Here is a 15,291-nt window from a genome sequence, read left to right as displayed (position 1 = left end):
CCAGATCCTTTTTCTTCAGGGCCTATCAGGACCCCTCAGTACCCACAAGGGCATGCATGTCTTAAAAAACAACAACAAAAAACAAACAAACAAACAAACAAAAAAACCCAGCACTTTGAATTCTTACCTTCTCTTTTTCAAGTGTGGCAGATTGAATCAGGGAAGTTTTTCCCAAGGACTCAGCACAAAGGCACTTGTAGGAGCCTTGTTTCTACTGTCTATAGAAAGATCTACAGAGAGGACACAGAAAGAATCACCGGGGAGTCACACAAACAAAAACAAACAAACGAAAAAACCTTAAAGCAGTAGTTACTTGGCCTGTAATAATTACCTGCAAGCACACTCTTATTCATTCATTATTTCTAACTACCCATCCTAGATTCTACCCACCCAGCAAACCTTTATAAAGCTGAGTATGCTTTAGTTTTCTCAGCCAGAGTAATTAGAATAATACAAACTTGTGAAATGAGCCAAATGTCCCACTTTATAAAGGTATCAGGGAAAAGGATAGGTAGCTTAGAGGTAGAATACTTGTTTGGTATGTGCAAGGCTCTGAGGTCAATTTTCAACACCAAAAATTGTGGCTAGTATAGCAGCAGATGGGATATAAAGCAAAACCCACCTCGCATCTAAAAAGGAGGCAAGTAAAAATCACAGTAAATTATCCCCTGAAAAGAGATCATCTTAATATGTCAGCATAACAGTTCTATCTTCTTCAGCTTGTTTTTTGTAAGTTGCATTAAAAGGTAGGAACGGAATGTCCTATGACAATATTCAATTTCCTTTTCAGCCTCCCGCTCTGTATCCCTAACCAAAGCTTCTAAGAGTTCTCTATTGTCACATCCTAATTACATCCCCAACCCAAAATAAGTGATTACTATCAAGTAGACCAAAAATTAAAAAGAAAAAACAAAAAAAAAAAAACCCAAAACAACAAATGAACAAAGAAAAAAAAAAAAAAAAGAGATGGATTTGTATGGTTTAAAGGACAAACATTTTTTATGGTTGCTAGAATCCAAAACAGGGAGAAAACAAGCATTAATTATTAAAGATGGCCATACTAAACCTATAAGTCTTCAACATCATTATATATACAATACCTCGAATTTTTCAGGTATGATAACTCCCTGAATCATCATCACCTGTGATTGTCTTAGGACACACCTCTGTAGGCCAGAAGGTGGTTCACAATGTCGTGAAAACTGTTTCCAAGTCATATCTGACTCCTTCCCTGTTTGTGACCAAGATTAATCTACATTACCAAGTTTAGATTCAAGAAAGAGTAAACAAAGGATGGTTTCTAGAACAGTGTAAGAAAAAATAAAAAAAAAGGTGAGGAACTCTGTTAAAGCAACCGTATTGGAATGAGAGCTTTTCTTCTTCTTTTTTTCTTTTTCTAATTCAATTAATTACAGTTTATTCACTTTCTAGCCCCCTCTACCTCGCTCCTTTCTCCTCTCTCAATCCTACCATCCTTCCCCCTTCTCCACTCATGGCCGTTCCCAAGTCCAGTGATAAGGGAGCTCTTCCTCTCCTTTCTTCTGATCCTGGTCAATCAGGTCTCATCTGGAGAGGCTGCACTGTTTTCCTCTGTGGCTTGGTAAGGCTTTCCCCCCTCAGGGTTAGTTGATGAAAGAACATGAAAATTAGTTCATATCATAGACAGTCCCTGTTCCCAACACTATGGAACGCACTTGGACACTGAACTGCCATGCACTACATCTGGTCACGGGTTCGAGGTTATTTCCATCAATGGTCCCTGGTGGACTATGAGTCTCAGAAAAGACCCCTGTGTCCACATTTTTTGATTCTGTGGAATAATAGCTCTTCATTATGGATCAGAAATGTACAGAAGAACACACATCACAAACACCTGATGTCTGCTCATTATCTAACAACCCCCAAAATAAGTGATTAGTTTCAACTAGACCTCAAAGTAAAGAACAAACAAACAAACCAATGAAGGCTTTGTGTAGCTTAGAGGATGATCATTGCTTTTGCTTGGTAGAATAGAAGACAAGGAAAAGAGAAATGGGAATAAAGAAGTTGGCCATGCTAAACATATAAGTCACCAACATCCTTGTACTTTAGCTTAGACTAACATGTATGTCTCTGGTATGGTATCTCACTGAACCATGACCCGTGATTGTCCTGGATCCTCCTCTAAAAGCCAGAAAGTAGTTCAAAGTGTCCTGAAAACGGTTTCCAAGTCATACCTGGCTCCTTCCCTGCCCTTAACCAAGATTCATCTACATTGCCAAGGACACATTCAGGAAAGACCAAACAAAGAAAGGATTCTAGAACACTGTAAAAAAAAAAAAAAAAAAAAGTAAAAAACTCTTTTAAAGCAACACTAGTTGAAAGAGAGCTCTTCTTCCTTTTTTTCATTTTGTAGTTCAATAAATTACAGTTTATTCACTTTCTGGCCACCCTGTCGCTCCCTCATTCCTCCTCTCCCAATTCAACACTCCTTCCTCCTATTACACTCATGTCCCTCTCTAAGTCCACTGATATGGAAGCTCTTCTTCTCCTTCCTTCTGATCCTAGACTATCAGGTCTCATCAGGAGTGGCTGTACTGTCTTCCTCTGTGGTTTGGTAAGTCTACTCTCGGCTTAGTGGGATTTGATCAAGAACGGCCTATCAGTTCATGTCAGTGACCCTCCCTGTTCCCAACACTATGGAACCCACTTGGACACTGAACTGCCATGCACTACATCTGATCAGGGGTTCTAGGTTATTTCCATCAATGGTCCCTGGTGGACGATCAGTCTCAGAAAAGACCCATGTACCCACATTTTTTGATTCTATGAAATAATAGCTCTTCTTTATGGATCAGAAGTGTATAGAAGAACACACATCACAAACACCTGATTTCTCCTGATTATTTCACCACCCCTAACATAAGCGATTAGTTTCAAATAGTCCTCAATGTAAAGAACAAACCAAGTATCAGAAAAACCAAGGCACTGTTTTGTATAGGTCTGAGGACAAACAATTGTTATGGTTTTTAGAACACAAGACAGGGAAAAGACAGGTATCAATTATTAAAGAAGATGGCTATAGTAAACCTGTAAGTTCAACATCCCTGTACTTTTGCTTTGACTAACTGGTATGTCTCAGGAATGATATCTCCTTGAGTCATGTCCCATGATTGTCCTGGAATCCTCCTCTATAGGCCAAAAAGTGGTTCACAAGTGTCCTGAAAACTGTTTCCAAGTCATATCTGACTCCTTGCCTGCTTGTGACCAAGATTAATCTACATTACGAAGTTTAGATTGAAGAAAGAGTAAACAAAGGATGGTTTCTAGAACAGTGTAAGAAAAAATAAAAAAAAGGTGAGGAACTCTGTTAAAGTATTGGAATGAGAGCTTGTCTTCTTCTTTTTTTCTTTTTCTAATTCAATTAATTACAGTTTATTCACTTTCTAGCCCCCTCTACCTCGCTCCTTTCTCCTCTCTCAATCCTACCCTCCTTCCCCCTTCTCCACTCATGGCTGTCCCCAAGTCCAGTGATAGGGGAGCTCTTCCTCTCCTTTCTTCTGATCCTGGTCGATCAGGTCTCATCTGGAGAGGCTGCACTGTTTTCCTCTGTGGCTTGGTAAGGCTATTCCCCCCTCAGGGTTAGTTGATGAAAGAACATGAAAATTAGTTCATATCATAGACAGTCCCTGTTCCCATCACTATGGAACCAACATGGACACTGAACTGCCATGGGCTACATAAGTTCAGGGGTTCTAGGTTATTTCCATCAATGGTCCTTGGTGGACTATCATTCTCAGAAAAGACCCCTGTGTTCACACTTTTTGATTCTGTGGAATAACAGCTCTTATTTAGGGATCATAAGTGTACAGAAGAACACACATCACAAACACCTGATGTCTGCTCATTATCTAACAACCCCCAAAATAAGTGATTAGTTTCAACTAGACCTCAAAGTAAAGAACAAACAAACAAACCAATGAAGGCTTTGTGTAACTTAGAGGACAAACATTGGTTATGCTTGGTAGAATAGAAGACAGGGAAAAGAGAAATGGGAATAAAGAAGTTGGCCATATTAAAGATATATGTCACCAACATCCTTGTACTTTAGCTTAGACTAACATGTATGTCTCAGGTATGGTATCTCCCTGAACCATGACCCTTCATTGTCCTGGATGCTCCTCTAAAAGCCAGAAAGTAGTTCACAAGTGTCCTGAAAACGGTTTCCAAGTCATACCTGGCTCCTTCCCTGCCCTTAACCAAGATTCATCTACATTGCCAAGGACACATTCAGGAAAGACCAAACAAAGGGAGGATTCTAGAACACTGTAAAAAAAGAAAAAAAAGTAAAAAACTCTTTTAAAGCAACACTAGTTGAATGAGAGCTCTTCTTCCTTTTTTTTTTCATTTTGTAGTTCAGTAAATTACAGTTTATTCACTTTCTGGCCACCCTGTCGCTCCCTCATTCCTCCTCTCCCAATTCAACACTCCTTCCTCCTACTACACTCATGTCCCTCTCTAAGTCCACTGATATGGAAGCTCTTCTTCTCCTTCCTTCTGATCCTAGACTATCAGGTCTCATCAGGAGTGGCTGTACTGTCTTCCGCCTGGATTGGTAAGTCTACTCTCAGCTTAGTGGGATTTGATCAAGAACGGCCTATCAGTTCATGTCAGTGACCCTCCCTGTACCCAACACTATGGAACCCACTTGCACACTGAACTGCCATGCACTACATCTGATCAGGGGTTCTAGGTTATTTCCATCAATGGTCCCTGGTGGGCTATTAGTCTCAGAAAAGACCCCTGTGCCCAAATTTTTGATTATGTGGAATAACAGCTCTTCTTTAGGGATCATAAGTGTACAGAAGAACACACATCACAAACACCTGATGTCTGCTCAGTATCTAACAACCCCCAAAATAAGTGATTAGTTTCAACTAGACCTCAAAGTAAAGAACAAACAAACAAACCAATGAAGGCTTTGTGTAGCTTAGAGGACAAACATTGGTTATGCTTGGTAGAATATAAGACAGGGAAAAGAGAAAAGGGAATAAAGAAGTTGGCCATCTTAAAGATATAAGTCACCAACATCCTTGTACTTTAGGTTAGACTAACATGTATGTCTCAGGTATGGTACCTGCCTGAACCATGACCCTTCATTGTCCTGGATCCTCCTCTAAAAGCCAGAAAGTAGTTCACAAGTGTCCTGAAAACGGTTTCCAAGTCATACCTGGCTCCTTCCCTGCCTGAAACCAAGATTCATCTACATTGCCAAGGACACATTCAGGAAAGACAAAACAAAGAAAGGATTCTAGAACACTGTAAAAAAAGAAAAAAAGTAAAAAACCCTTTTAAAGCAACACTAGTGGAATGAGAACTCTTCCTTTTTTTCATTTTGTACTTCAACAAATTAAAGTTTATTCACTTTCTGGCCACCCTGTCGCTCCCTCATTCCTCCTCTCCCAATTCAACCCTCCTTCCTCCTACTACACTCATATCCCTCTCTAAGTCCACTGATATGGAAGCTCTTCTTCTCCTTCCTTCTGATCCTAGACTCTCAGGTCTCATCAGGAGTGGCTGTACTGTCTTCCTCCTGGATTGGTAAGTCTATTCCCAGCTTAGTGGGATTTGATCAAGAACAGCCAATCAGTTCATGTCAGTGACCCTCCCTGTTCCCAACACTATGGAACCCACTTGGACACTGAACTGCCATGCACTACATCTGGTCACGGGTTCTAGGTTATTTCCATCAATGGTCCCTGGTGGACTATGAGTCTCAGAAAAGACCCCTGTGTCCACATTTTTTGATTCTGTGGAATAATAGCTCTTCTTTATGGATCAGAAATGTACAGAAGAACACACATCACAAAAACCTGATGTCTGCTCATTATCTAACAACCCCCAAAATAAGTGATTAGTTTCAACTAGACCTCAAAGTAAAGAACAAACAAACCAACCAATGAAGGCTTTGTGTAGCTTAGAGGACGATCATTGGTTATGCTTGGTAGAATAAAAGACAGGGAAAAGAGAAATGGGAATAAAGAAGTTGGCCATACTAAACATATAAGTCACCAACATCCTTGTACTTTAGCTTAGACTAACATGTATGTCTCAGGTATGGTATCTCCCTGAACCATGACCCTTCATTGTCCTGGATCCTCCTCTAAAAGCCAGAAAGTAGTTCACAAGTGTCCTGAAAACGGTTTCCAAGTCATACCTGGCTCCTTCCCTGCCCTTAACCAAGATTCATCTACATTGCCAAGGACACATTCAGGAAAGACAAAACAAAGGGAGGATTCTAGAACACTGTAAAAAAAGAAAAAAAAGTAAAAAACTCTTTTAAAGCAACACTAGTGGAATGAGAGCTCTTCTTCCTTTTTTGTCATTTTGTAGTTCAATAAATTACAGTTTATTCACTTTCTGGCCACCCTGTCGCTCCCTCATTCCTCCTCTCCCAATTCAACACTCCTTCCTCCTACTACACTCATATCCCTCTCTAAGTCCACTGATATGGAAGCTCTTCTTCTCCTTCCTTCTGATCCTAGACTATCAGGTCTCATCAGGAGTGGCTGTACTGTCTTCCTCTGTGGTTTGGTAAGTCTACTCTCGGCTTAGTGGGATTTGATCAAGAACGGCCTATCAGTTCATGTCAGTGACCCTCCCTGTTCCCAACACTATGGAACCCACTTGGACACTGAACTGCCATGCACTACATCTGATCAGGGGTTCTAGGTTATTTCCATCAATGGTCCCTGGTGGACGATCAGTCTCAGAAAAGACCCATGTACCCACATTTTTTGATTCTATGAAATAATAGCTCTTCTATATGAATCAGAAGTGTATAGAAGAACACACATCACAAACACCTGATTTCTCCTGATTATTTCACCACCCCTAACATAAGCGATTAGTTTCAAATAGTCCTCAATGTAAAGAACAAACCAAGTATCAGAAAAACCAAGGCACTGTTTTGTATAGGTCTGAGGACAAACAATTGTTATGGTTTTTAGAACACAAGACAGGGAAAAGACAGGTATCAATTATTAAAGAAGATGGCTATAGTAAACCTGTAAGTTCAACATCCCTGTACTTTTGCTTTGACTAACTGGTATGTCTCAGGAATGATATCTCCTTGAGTCATGTCCCATGATTGTCCTGGAATCCTCCTCTATAGGCCAAAAAGTGGTTCACAAGTGTCCTGAAAACTGTTTCCAAGTCATATCTGACTCCTTGCCTGCTTGTGACCAAGATTAATCTACATTACGAAGTTTAGATTGAAGAAAGAGTAAACAAAGGATGGTTTCTAGAACAGTGTAAGAAAAAATAAAAAAAAGGTGAGGAACTCTGTTAAAGTATTGGAATGAGAGCTTGTCTTCTTCTTTTTTTCTTTTTCTAATTCAATTAATTACAGTTTATTCACTTTCTAGCCCCCTCTACCTCGCTCCTTTCTCCTCTCTCAATCCTACCCTCCTTCCCCCTTCTCCACTCATGGCTGTCCCCAAGTCCAGTGATAGGGGAGCTCTTCCTCTCCTTTCTTCTGATCCTGGTCGATCAGGTCTCATCTGGAGAGGCTGCACTGTTTTCCTCTGTGGCTTGGTAAGGCTATTCCCCCCTCAGGGTTAGTTGATGAAAGAACATGAAAATTAGTTCATATCATAGACAGTCCCTGTTCCCATCACTATGGAACCAACATGGACACTGAACTGCCATGGGCTACATAAGTTCAGGGGTTCTAGGTTATTTCCATCAATGGTCCTTGGTGGACTATCATTCTCAGAAAAGACCCCTGTGCTCACACTTTTTGATTCTGTGGAATAACAGCTCTTATTTAGGGATCATAAGTGTACAGAAGAACACACATCACAAACACCTGATGTCTGCTCATTATCTAACAACCCCCAAAATAAGTGATTAGTTTCAACTAGACCTCAAAGTAAAGAACAAACAAACAAACCAATGAAGGCTTTGTGTAACTTAGAGGACAAACATTGGTTATGCTTGGTAGAATAGAAGACAGGGAAAAGAGAAATGGGAATAAAGAAGTTGGCCATATTAAAGATATATGTCACCAACATCCTTGTACTTTAGCTTAGACTAACATGTATGTCTCAGGTATGGTATCTCCCTGAACCATGACCCTTCATTGTCCTGGATGCTCCTCTAAAAGCCAGAAAGTAGTTCACAAGTGTCCTGAAAACGGTTTCCAAGTCATACCTGGCTCCTTCCCTGCCCTTAACCAAGATTCATCTACATTGCCAAGGACACATTCAGGAAAGACCAAACAAAGGGAGGATTCTAGAACACTGTAAAAAAAGAAAAAAAAGTAAAAAACTCTTTTAAAGCAACACTAGTTGAATGAGAGCTCTTCTTCCTTTTTTTTTTCATTTTGTAGTTCAGTAAATTACAGTTTATTCACTTTCTGGCCACCCTGTCGCTCCCTCATTCCTCCTCTCCCAATTCAACATCCTTCCTCCTACTACACTCATGTCCCTCTCTAAGTCCACTGATATGGAAGCTCTTCTTCTCCTTCCTTCTGATCCTAGACTATCAGGTCTCATCAGGAGTGGCTGTACTGTCTTCCGCCTGGATTGGTAAGTCTACTCTCAGCTTAGTGGGATTTGATCAAGAACGGCCTATCAGTTCATGTCAGTGACCCTCCCTGTACCCAACACTATGGAACCCACTTGCACACTGAACTGCCATGCACTACATCTGATCAGGGGTTCTAGGTTATTTCCATCAATGGTCCCTGGTGGGCTATTAGTCTCAGAAAAGACCCCTGTGCCCAAATTTTTGATTATGTGGAATAACAGCTCTTCTTTAGGGATCATAAGTGTACAGAAGAACACACATCACAAACAGCTGATGTCTGCTCAGTATCTAACAACCCCCAAAATAAGTGATTAGTTTCAACTAGACCTCAAAGTAAAGAACAAACAAACAAACCAATGAAGGCTTTGTGTAGCTTAGAGGACAAACATTGGTTATGCTTGGTAGAATATAAGACAGGGAAAAGAGAAAAGGGAATAAAGAAGTTGGCCATCTTAAAGATATAAGTCACCAACATCCTTGTACTTTAGGTTAGACTAACATGTATGTCTCAGGTATGGTACCTCCCTGAACCATGACCCTTCATTGTCCTGGATCCTCCTCTAAAAGCCAGAAAGTAGTTCACAAGTGTCCTGAAAACGGTTTCCAAGTCATACCTGGCTCCTTCCCTGCCTGAAACCAAGATTCATCTACATTGCCAAGGACACATTCAGGAAAGACAAAACAAAGAAAGGATTCTAGAACACTGTAAAAAAAGAAAAAAAGTAAAAAACCCTTTTAAAGCAACACTAGTGGAATGAGAACTCTTCCTTTTTTTCATTTTGTACTTCAACAAATTAAAGTTTATTCACTTTCTGGCCACCCTGTCGCTCCCTCATTCCTCCTCTCCCAATTCAACCCTCCTTCCTCCTACTACACTCATATCCCTCTCTAAGTCCACTGATATGGAAGCTCTTCTTCTCCTTCCTTCTGATCCTAGACTCTCAGGTCTCATCAGGAGTGGCTGTACTGTCTTCCTCCTGGATTGGTAAGTCTATTCCCAGCTTAGTGGGATTTGATCAAGAACAGCCAATCAGTTCATGTCAGTGAACTCCCTGTTCCCAACACTATGGAACCCACTTGGACACTGAACTGCCATGCACTACATCTGGTCACGGGTTCTAGGTTATTTCCATCAATGGTCCCTGGTGGACTATGAGTCTCAGAAAAGACCCCTGTGTCCACATTTTTTGATTCTGTGGAATAATAGCTCTTCTTTATGGATCAGAAATGTACAGAAGAACACACATCACAAAAACCTGATGTCTGCTCATTATCTAACAACCCCCAAAATAAGTGATTAGTTTCAACTAGACCTCAAAGTAAAGAACAAACAAACAAACCAATGAAGGCTTTGTGTAGCTTAGAGGACGATCATTGGTTATGCTTGGTAGAATAAAAGACAGGGAAAAGAGAAATGGGAATAAAGAAGTTGGCCATACTAAACATATAAGTCACCAACATCCTTGTACTTTAACTTAGACTAACATGTATGTCTCAGGTATGGTATCTCCCTGAACCATGACCCTTCATTGTCCTGGATCCTCCTCTAAAAGCCAGAAAGTAGTTCACAAGTGTCCTGAAAACGGTTTCCAAGTCATACCTGGCTCCTTCCCTGCCCTTAACCAAGATTCATCTACATTGCCAAGGACACATTCAGGAAAGACAAAACAAAGGGAGGATTCTAGAACACTGTAAAAAAAGAAAAAAAAGTAAAAAACTCTTTTAAAGCAACACTACTGGAATGAGAGCTCTTCTTCCTTTTTTGTCATTTTGTAGTTCAATAAATTACAGTTTATTCACTTTCTGGCCACCCTGTCGCTCCCTCATTCCTCCTCTCCCAATTCAACACTCCTTCCTCCTACTACACTCATATCCCTCTCTAAGTCCACTGATATGGAAGCTCTTCTTCTCCTTCCTTCTGATCCTAGACTATCAGGTCTCATCAGGAGTGGCTGTACTGTCTTCCTCTGTGGTTTGGTAAGTCTACTCTAGGCTTAGTGGGATTTGCTCAAGAACAGCCTATCAGTTCATGTCAGTGACCCTCCCTGTACCCAACACTATGGAACCCACTTGCACACTGAACTGCCATGCACTACATCTGATCAGGGGTTCTAGGTTATTTCCATCAATGGTCCCGGGTGGGCTATTAGTCTCAGAAAAGTCCCCTGTGCCCAAATTTTCAATTATGTGGAATAACAGCTCTTCTTTACGGATCATAAGTGTACAGAAGAACACACATCACAAACACCTGATGTCTGCTCAGTATCTAACAACCCCCAAAATAAGTGATTAGTTTCAACTAGACCTCAAAGTAAAGAACAAACAAACAAACCAATGAAGGCTTTGTGTAGCTTAGAGGACGATCATTGGTTATGCTTGGTAGAATAAAAGACAGGGAAAAGAGAAATGGGAATAAAGAAGTTGGCCATACTAAACATATAAGTCACCAACATCCTTGTACTTTAGCTTAGACTAACATGTATGTCTCAGGTATGGTATCTCCCTGAACCATGACCCTTCATTGTCCTGGATCCTCCTCTAAAAGCCAGAAAGTAGTTCACAAGTGTCCTGAAAACGGTTTCCAAGTCATACCTGGCTCCTTCCCTGCCCTTAACCAAGATTCATCTACATTGCCAAGGACACATTCAGGAAAGACAAAACAAAGGGAGGATTCTAGAACACTGTAAAAAAAGAAAAAAAAGTAAAAAACTCTTTTAAAGCAACACTAGTTGAATGAGAGCTCTTCTTCCTTTTTTGTCATTTTGTAGTTCAATAAATTACAGTTTATTCACTTTCTGGCCACCCTGTCGCTCCCTCATTCCTCCTCTCCCAATTCAACACTCCTTCCTCCTACTACACTCATATCCCTCTCTAAGTCCACTGATATGGAAGCTCTTCTTCTCCTTCCTTCTGATCCTAGACTATCAGGTCTCATCAGGAGTGGCTGTACTGTCTTCCTCTGTGGTTTGGTAAGTCTACTCTCGGCTTAGTGGGATTTGATCAAGAACAGCCTATCAGTTCATGTCAGTGACCCTCCCTGTACCCAACACTATGGAACCCACTTGCACACTGAACTGCCATGCACTACATCTGATCAGGGGTTCTAGGTTATTTCCATCAATGGTCCCTGGTGGGCTATTAGTCTCAGAAAAGTCCCCTGTGCCCAAATTTTTGATTATGTGGAATAACAGCTCTTCTTTAGGGATCATAAGTGTACAGAAGAACAAACATCACAAACACCTGATGTCTGCTCAGTATCTAACAACACCCAAAATAAGTGATTAGTTTCAACTAGACCTCAAAGTTAAGAACAAACAAACAAACCAATGAAGGCTTTGTGTAGCTTAGAGGACGATCATTGGTTATGCTTGGTAGAATAAAAGACAGGGAAAAGAGAAATGGGAATAAAGAAGTTGGCCATACTAAACATATAAGTCACCAACATCCTTGTACTTTAGCTTAGACTAACATGTATGTCTCAGGTATGGTATCTCCCTGAACCATGACCCTTCATTGTCCTGGATGCTCCTCTAAAAGCCAGAAAGTAGTTCACAAGTGTCCTGAAAACGGTTTCCAAGTCATACCTGGCTCCTTCCCTGCCCTTAACCAAGATTCATCTACATTGCCAAGGACACATTCAGGAAAGACAAAACAAAGGGAGAATTCTAGAACACTGTAAAAAAAGAAAAAAAAGTAAAAAACTCTTTTAAAGCAACACTAGTTGAATGAGAGCTCTTCTTCCTTTTTTTTTTTCATTTTGTAGTTCAGTAAATTACAGTTTATTCACTTTCTGGCCACCCTGTCGCTCCCTCATTCCTCCTCTCCCAATTCAACACTCCTTCCTCCTACTACACTCATATCCCTCTCTAAGTCCACTGATATGGAAGCTCTTCTTCTCCTTCCTTCTGATCCTAGACTATCAGGTCTCATCAGGAGTGGCTGTACTGTCTTCCTCTGTGGTTTGGTAAGTCTACTCTCGGCTTAGTGGGATTTGATCAAGAACGGCCTATCAGTTCATGTCAGTGACCCTCCCTGTTCCCAACACTATGGAACCCACTTGCACACTGAACTGCCATGCACTACATCTGATCAGGGGTTCTAGGTTATTTCCATCAATGGTCCCTGGTGGGCTATTAGTCTCAGAAAAGACCCCTGTGCCCAAATTTTTGATTATGTGGAATAACAGCTCTTCTTTAGGGATCATAAGTGTACAGAAGAACACACATCAAAAACACCTGATGTCTGCTCATTATCTAACAACCCCCAAAATAAGTGATTAGTTTCAACTAGACCTCAAAGTAAACAACAAACAAACAAAACAATGAAGGCTTTGTGTAGCTTAGAGGACGATCATTGCTTATGCTTCGTAGAATATAAGACAGGGAAAAGAGAAAAGGGAATAAAGAAGTTGGCCATATTAAAGATATAAGTCACCAACATCCTTGTACTTTAGCTTAGACTAACATGTATGTCTCAGGTATGGTATCTCCCTGAACCATGACCCTTCATTGTCCTGGTACCTCCTCTAAAAGCAAGAAAGTAGTTCACAAGTGTCCTGAAAACGGTTTCCAAGTCATACCTGGCTCGTTCTCTGCCTGAAACCAAGATTCATCTACATGGCCAAGGATACATTCAGGAAAGACAAAACAAAGAAAGGATTCTAGAACACTGTAAAAAAAGAAAAAAAAAGTAAAAAACTCTTTTAAAGCAACACTAGTGGAATGAGAGCTCTTCCTTTTTTTCATTTTGTAATCCAACAAATTAAAGTTTATTCACTTTCTGGCCACCCTGTCGCTCCCTCATTCCTCCTCTCCCAATTCAACCCTCCTTCCTCCTACTACACTCATATCCCTTTCTAAGTCCACTGATATGGAAGCTCTTCTTCTCCTTCCTTCTGATCCTAGACTCTCAGGTCTCATCAGGAGTGGCTGTACTGTCTTCCTCCTGGATTGGTAAGTCTATTCCCGGCTTAGTGGGATTTGATCAAGAACAGCCAATCAGTTCATGTCAGTGACCCTCCCTGTTCCCAACACTATGGAACCCACTTGCACACTGAACTGCCATGCACTACATCTGGTCACGGGTTCTAGGTTATTTCCATCAATGGTCCCTGGTGGACTATGAGTCTCAGAAAAGACCCCTGTGTCCATATTTTTTGATTCTGTGGAATAATAGCTCTTCTTTATGGATCAGAAATGTACAGAAGAACACACATCACAAAAACCTGATATCTGCTCAGTATCTAACAACCCCCAAAATAAGTGATTAGTTTCAACTAGACCTCAAAGTAAAGAACAAACAAACAAACCAATGAAGACTTTGTGTAGCTTAGAGGACGATCATTGGTTATGCTTGGTAGAATAAAATACAGGGAAAAGAGAAATGGGAATAAAGAAGTTGGCCATACTAAACATATAAGTCACCAACATCCTTGTACTTTAGCTTAGACTAACATGTATGTCTCAGGTATGGTAACTCCCTGAACCATGACCCGTGATTGTCCTGGATCCTCCTCTAAAAGCCAGAAAGTAGTTCACAAGTGTCCTGAAAACGGTTTCCAAGTCATACCTGGCTCTTTCCCTGCCCGTAACCAAGATTCATCTACATTGCCAAGGACACATTCAGGAAAGACCAAACAAAGAAAGGATTCTAGAACACTGTAAAAAAAAAGGTGAGGATCTCTGTTATAGCAACACTGAGTGGAATGAGAGCTCTTCTTCCTTTTTTTCATTTTATAATTCAATAAACTACAGATTACTCAGTTTCTGGCGACCCTATCGCTACCTCATTCCTCCTCTCCCAATCCCACCCTCCTTTCTCCTGCTACACTCATGTCCCTCTCTAAGTCCACTGATATGGAAGCTCTTCCTCTCCTTCCTTCTGATCCTAGACTATCAGGTCTCATCAGGAGTGGCTGTACTGTCTTCCTCTGTGGTTTAGTAAGTCTATTCCCGGCTTAGGGATTGTTGATCAAAGAACAGCCAATCAGTTCATGTCAGTGACCCTCCCTGTTCCCAACACTATGGAACCCACTTGGACACTGAACTGCCATGCACTGCATCTGATCAGGGGTTCTAGGTTATTTCCATCAATGGTCCCTGGTGGACGATCAGTCTCAGAAAAGACCCATGTACCCACATTTTTTGATTCTATGAAATAATAGCTCTTCTTTATGAATCAGAAGTGTATAGAAGAACACACATCACAAACACCTGATTTCTCCTGATTATTTCACCACCCCCAACATAAGCGATTAGTTTCAAATAGTCCTCAATGTAAAGAACAAACCAAGTATCAGAAAAACCAACGCAGTGTTTTGTATAGCTCTGAGGACAAACAATTGTTATGGTTTTTAGAACACAAGACAGGGAAAAGACAGGTATCAATTATTAAAGAAGATGGCTATAGTAAACCTGTAAGTTCAACATCCCTGTACTTTTGCTTTGACTAACTGGTATGTCTCAGGAATGATAGCTCCTTGAGTCATGTCCCATGCTTGTCCTGGAATCCTCCTCTATAGGCCAAAAAGTGGTTCACAAGTGTCCTGAAAACTGTTTCCAAGTCATATCTGACTCCTTGCCTGCTTGTGACCAAGATTAATCTACATTACCAAGTTTAGATTGAAGAAAGAGTAAACAAAGGATGGTTTCTAGAACAGTGTAAGAAAAAATAAAAAAAAGGTGAGGAACTCTGTTAAAGCAATCGTATTGGAATGAGAGC

General features: G+C 40.7%; 1 protein-coding gene across 2 annotated transcripts in view; it reads right to left on the bottom strand.

The window, feature by feature from the left end:
• Jade3 (jade family PHD finger 3) overlaps positions 1-15,291 on the bottom strand; it is a 145,386-nt gene that overhangs the window by 87,257 nt on the left and 42,838 nt on the right. For both annotated transcript variants that reach the window (XM_060374452.1, XM_060374453.1), the window contains exon 3: positions 128-230. The gene's annotated coding sequence lies outside the window, so the exon portion shown is untranslated. The remainder of the gene's footprint in view (positions 1-127; positions 231-15,291) is intronic.

The sequence above is a fragment of the Meriones unguiculatus genome, chromosome X (genome assembly GCF_030254825.1).
Source record: "Meriones unguiculatus strain TT.TT164.6M chromosome X, Bangor_MerUng_6.1, whole genome shotgun sequence".
NCBI lineage: Eukaryota > Metazoa > Chordata > Mammalia > Rodentia > Muridae > Meriones > Meriones unguiculatus.
This window is presented reverse-complemented; position numbering and strand designations above follow the sequence as displayed.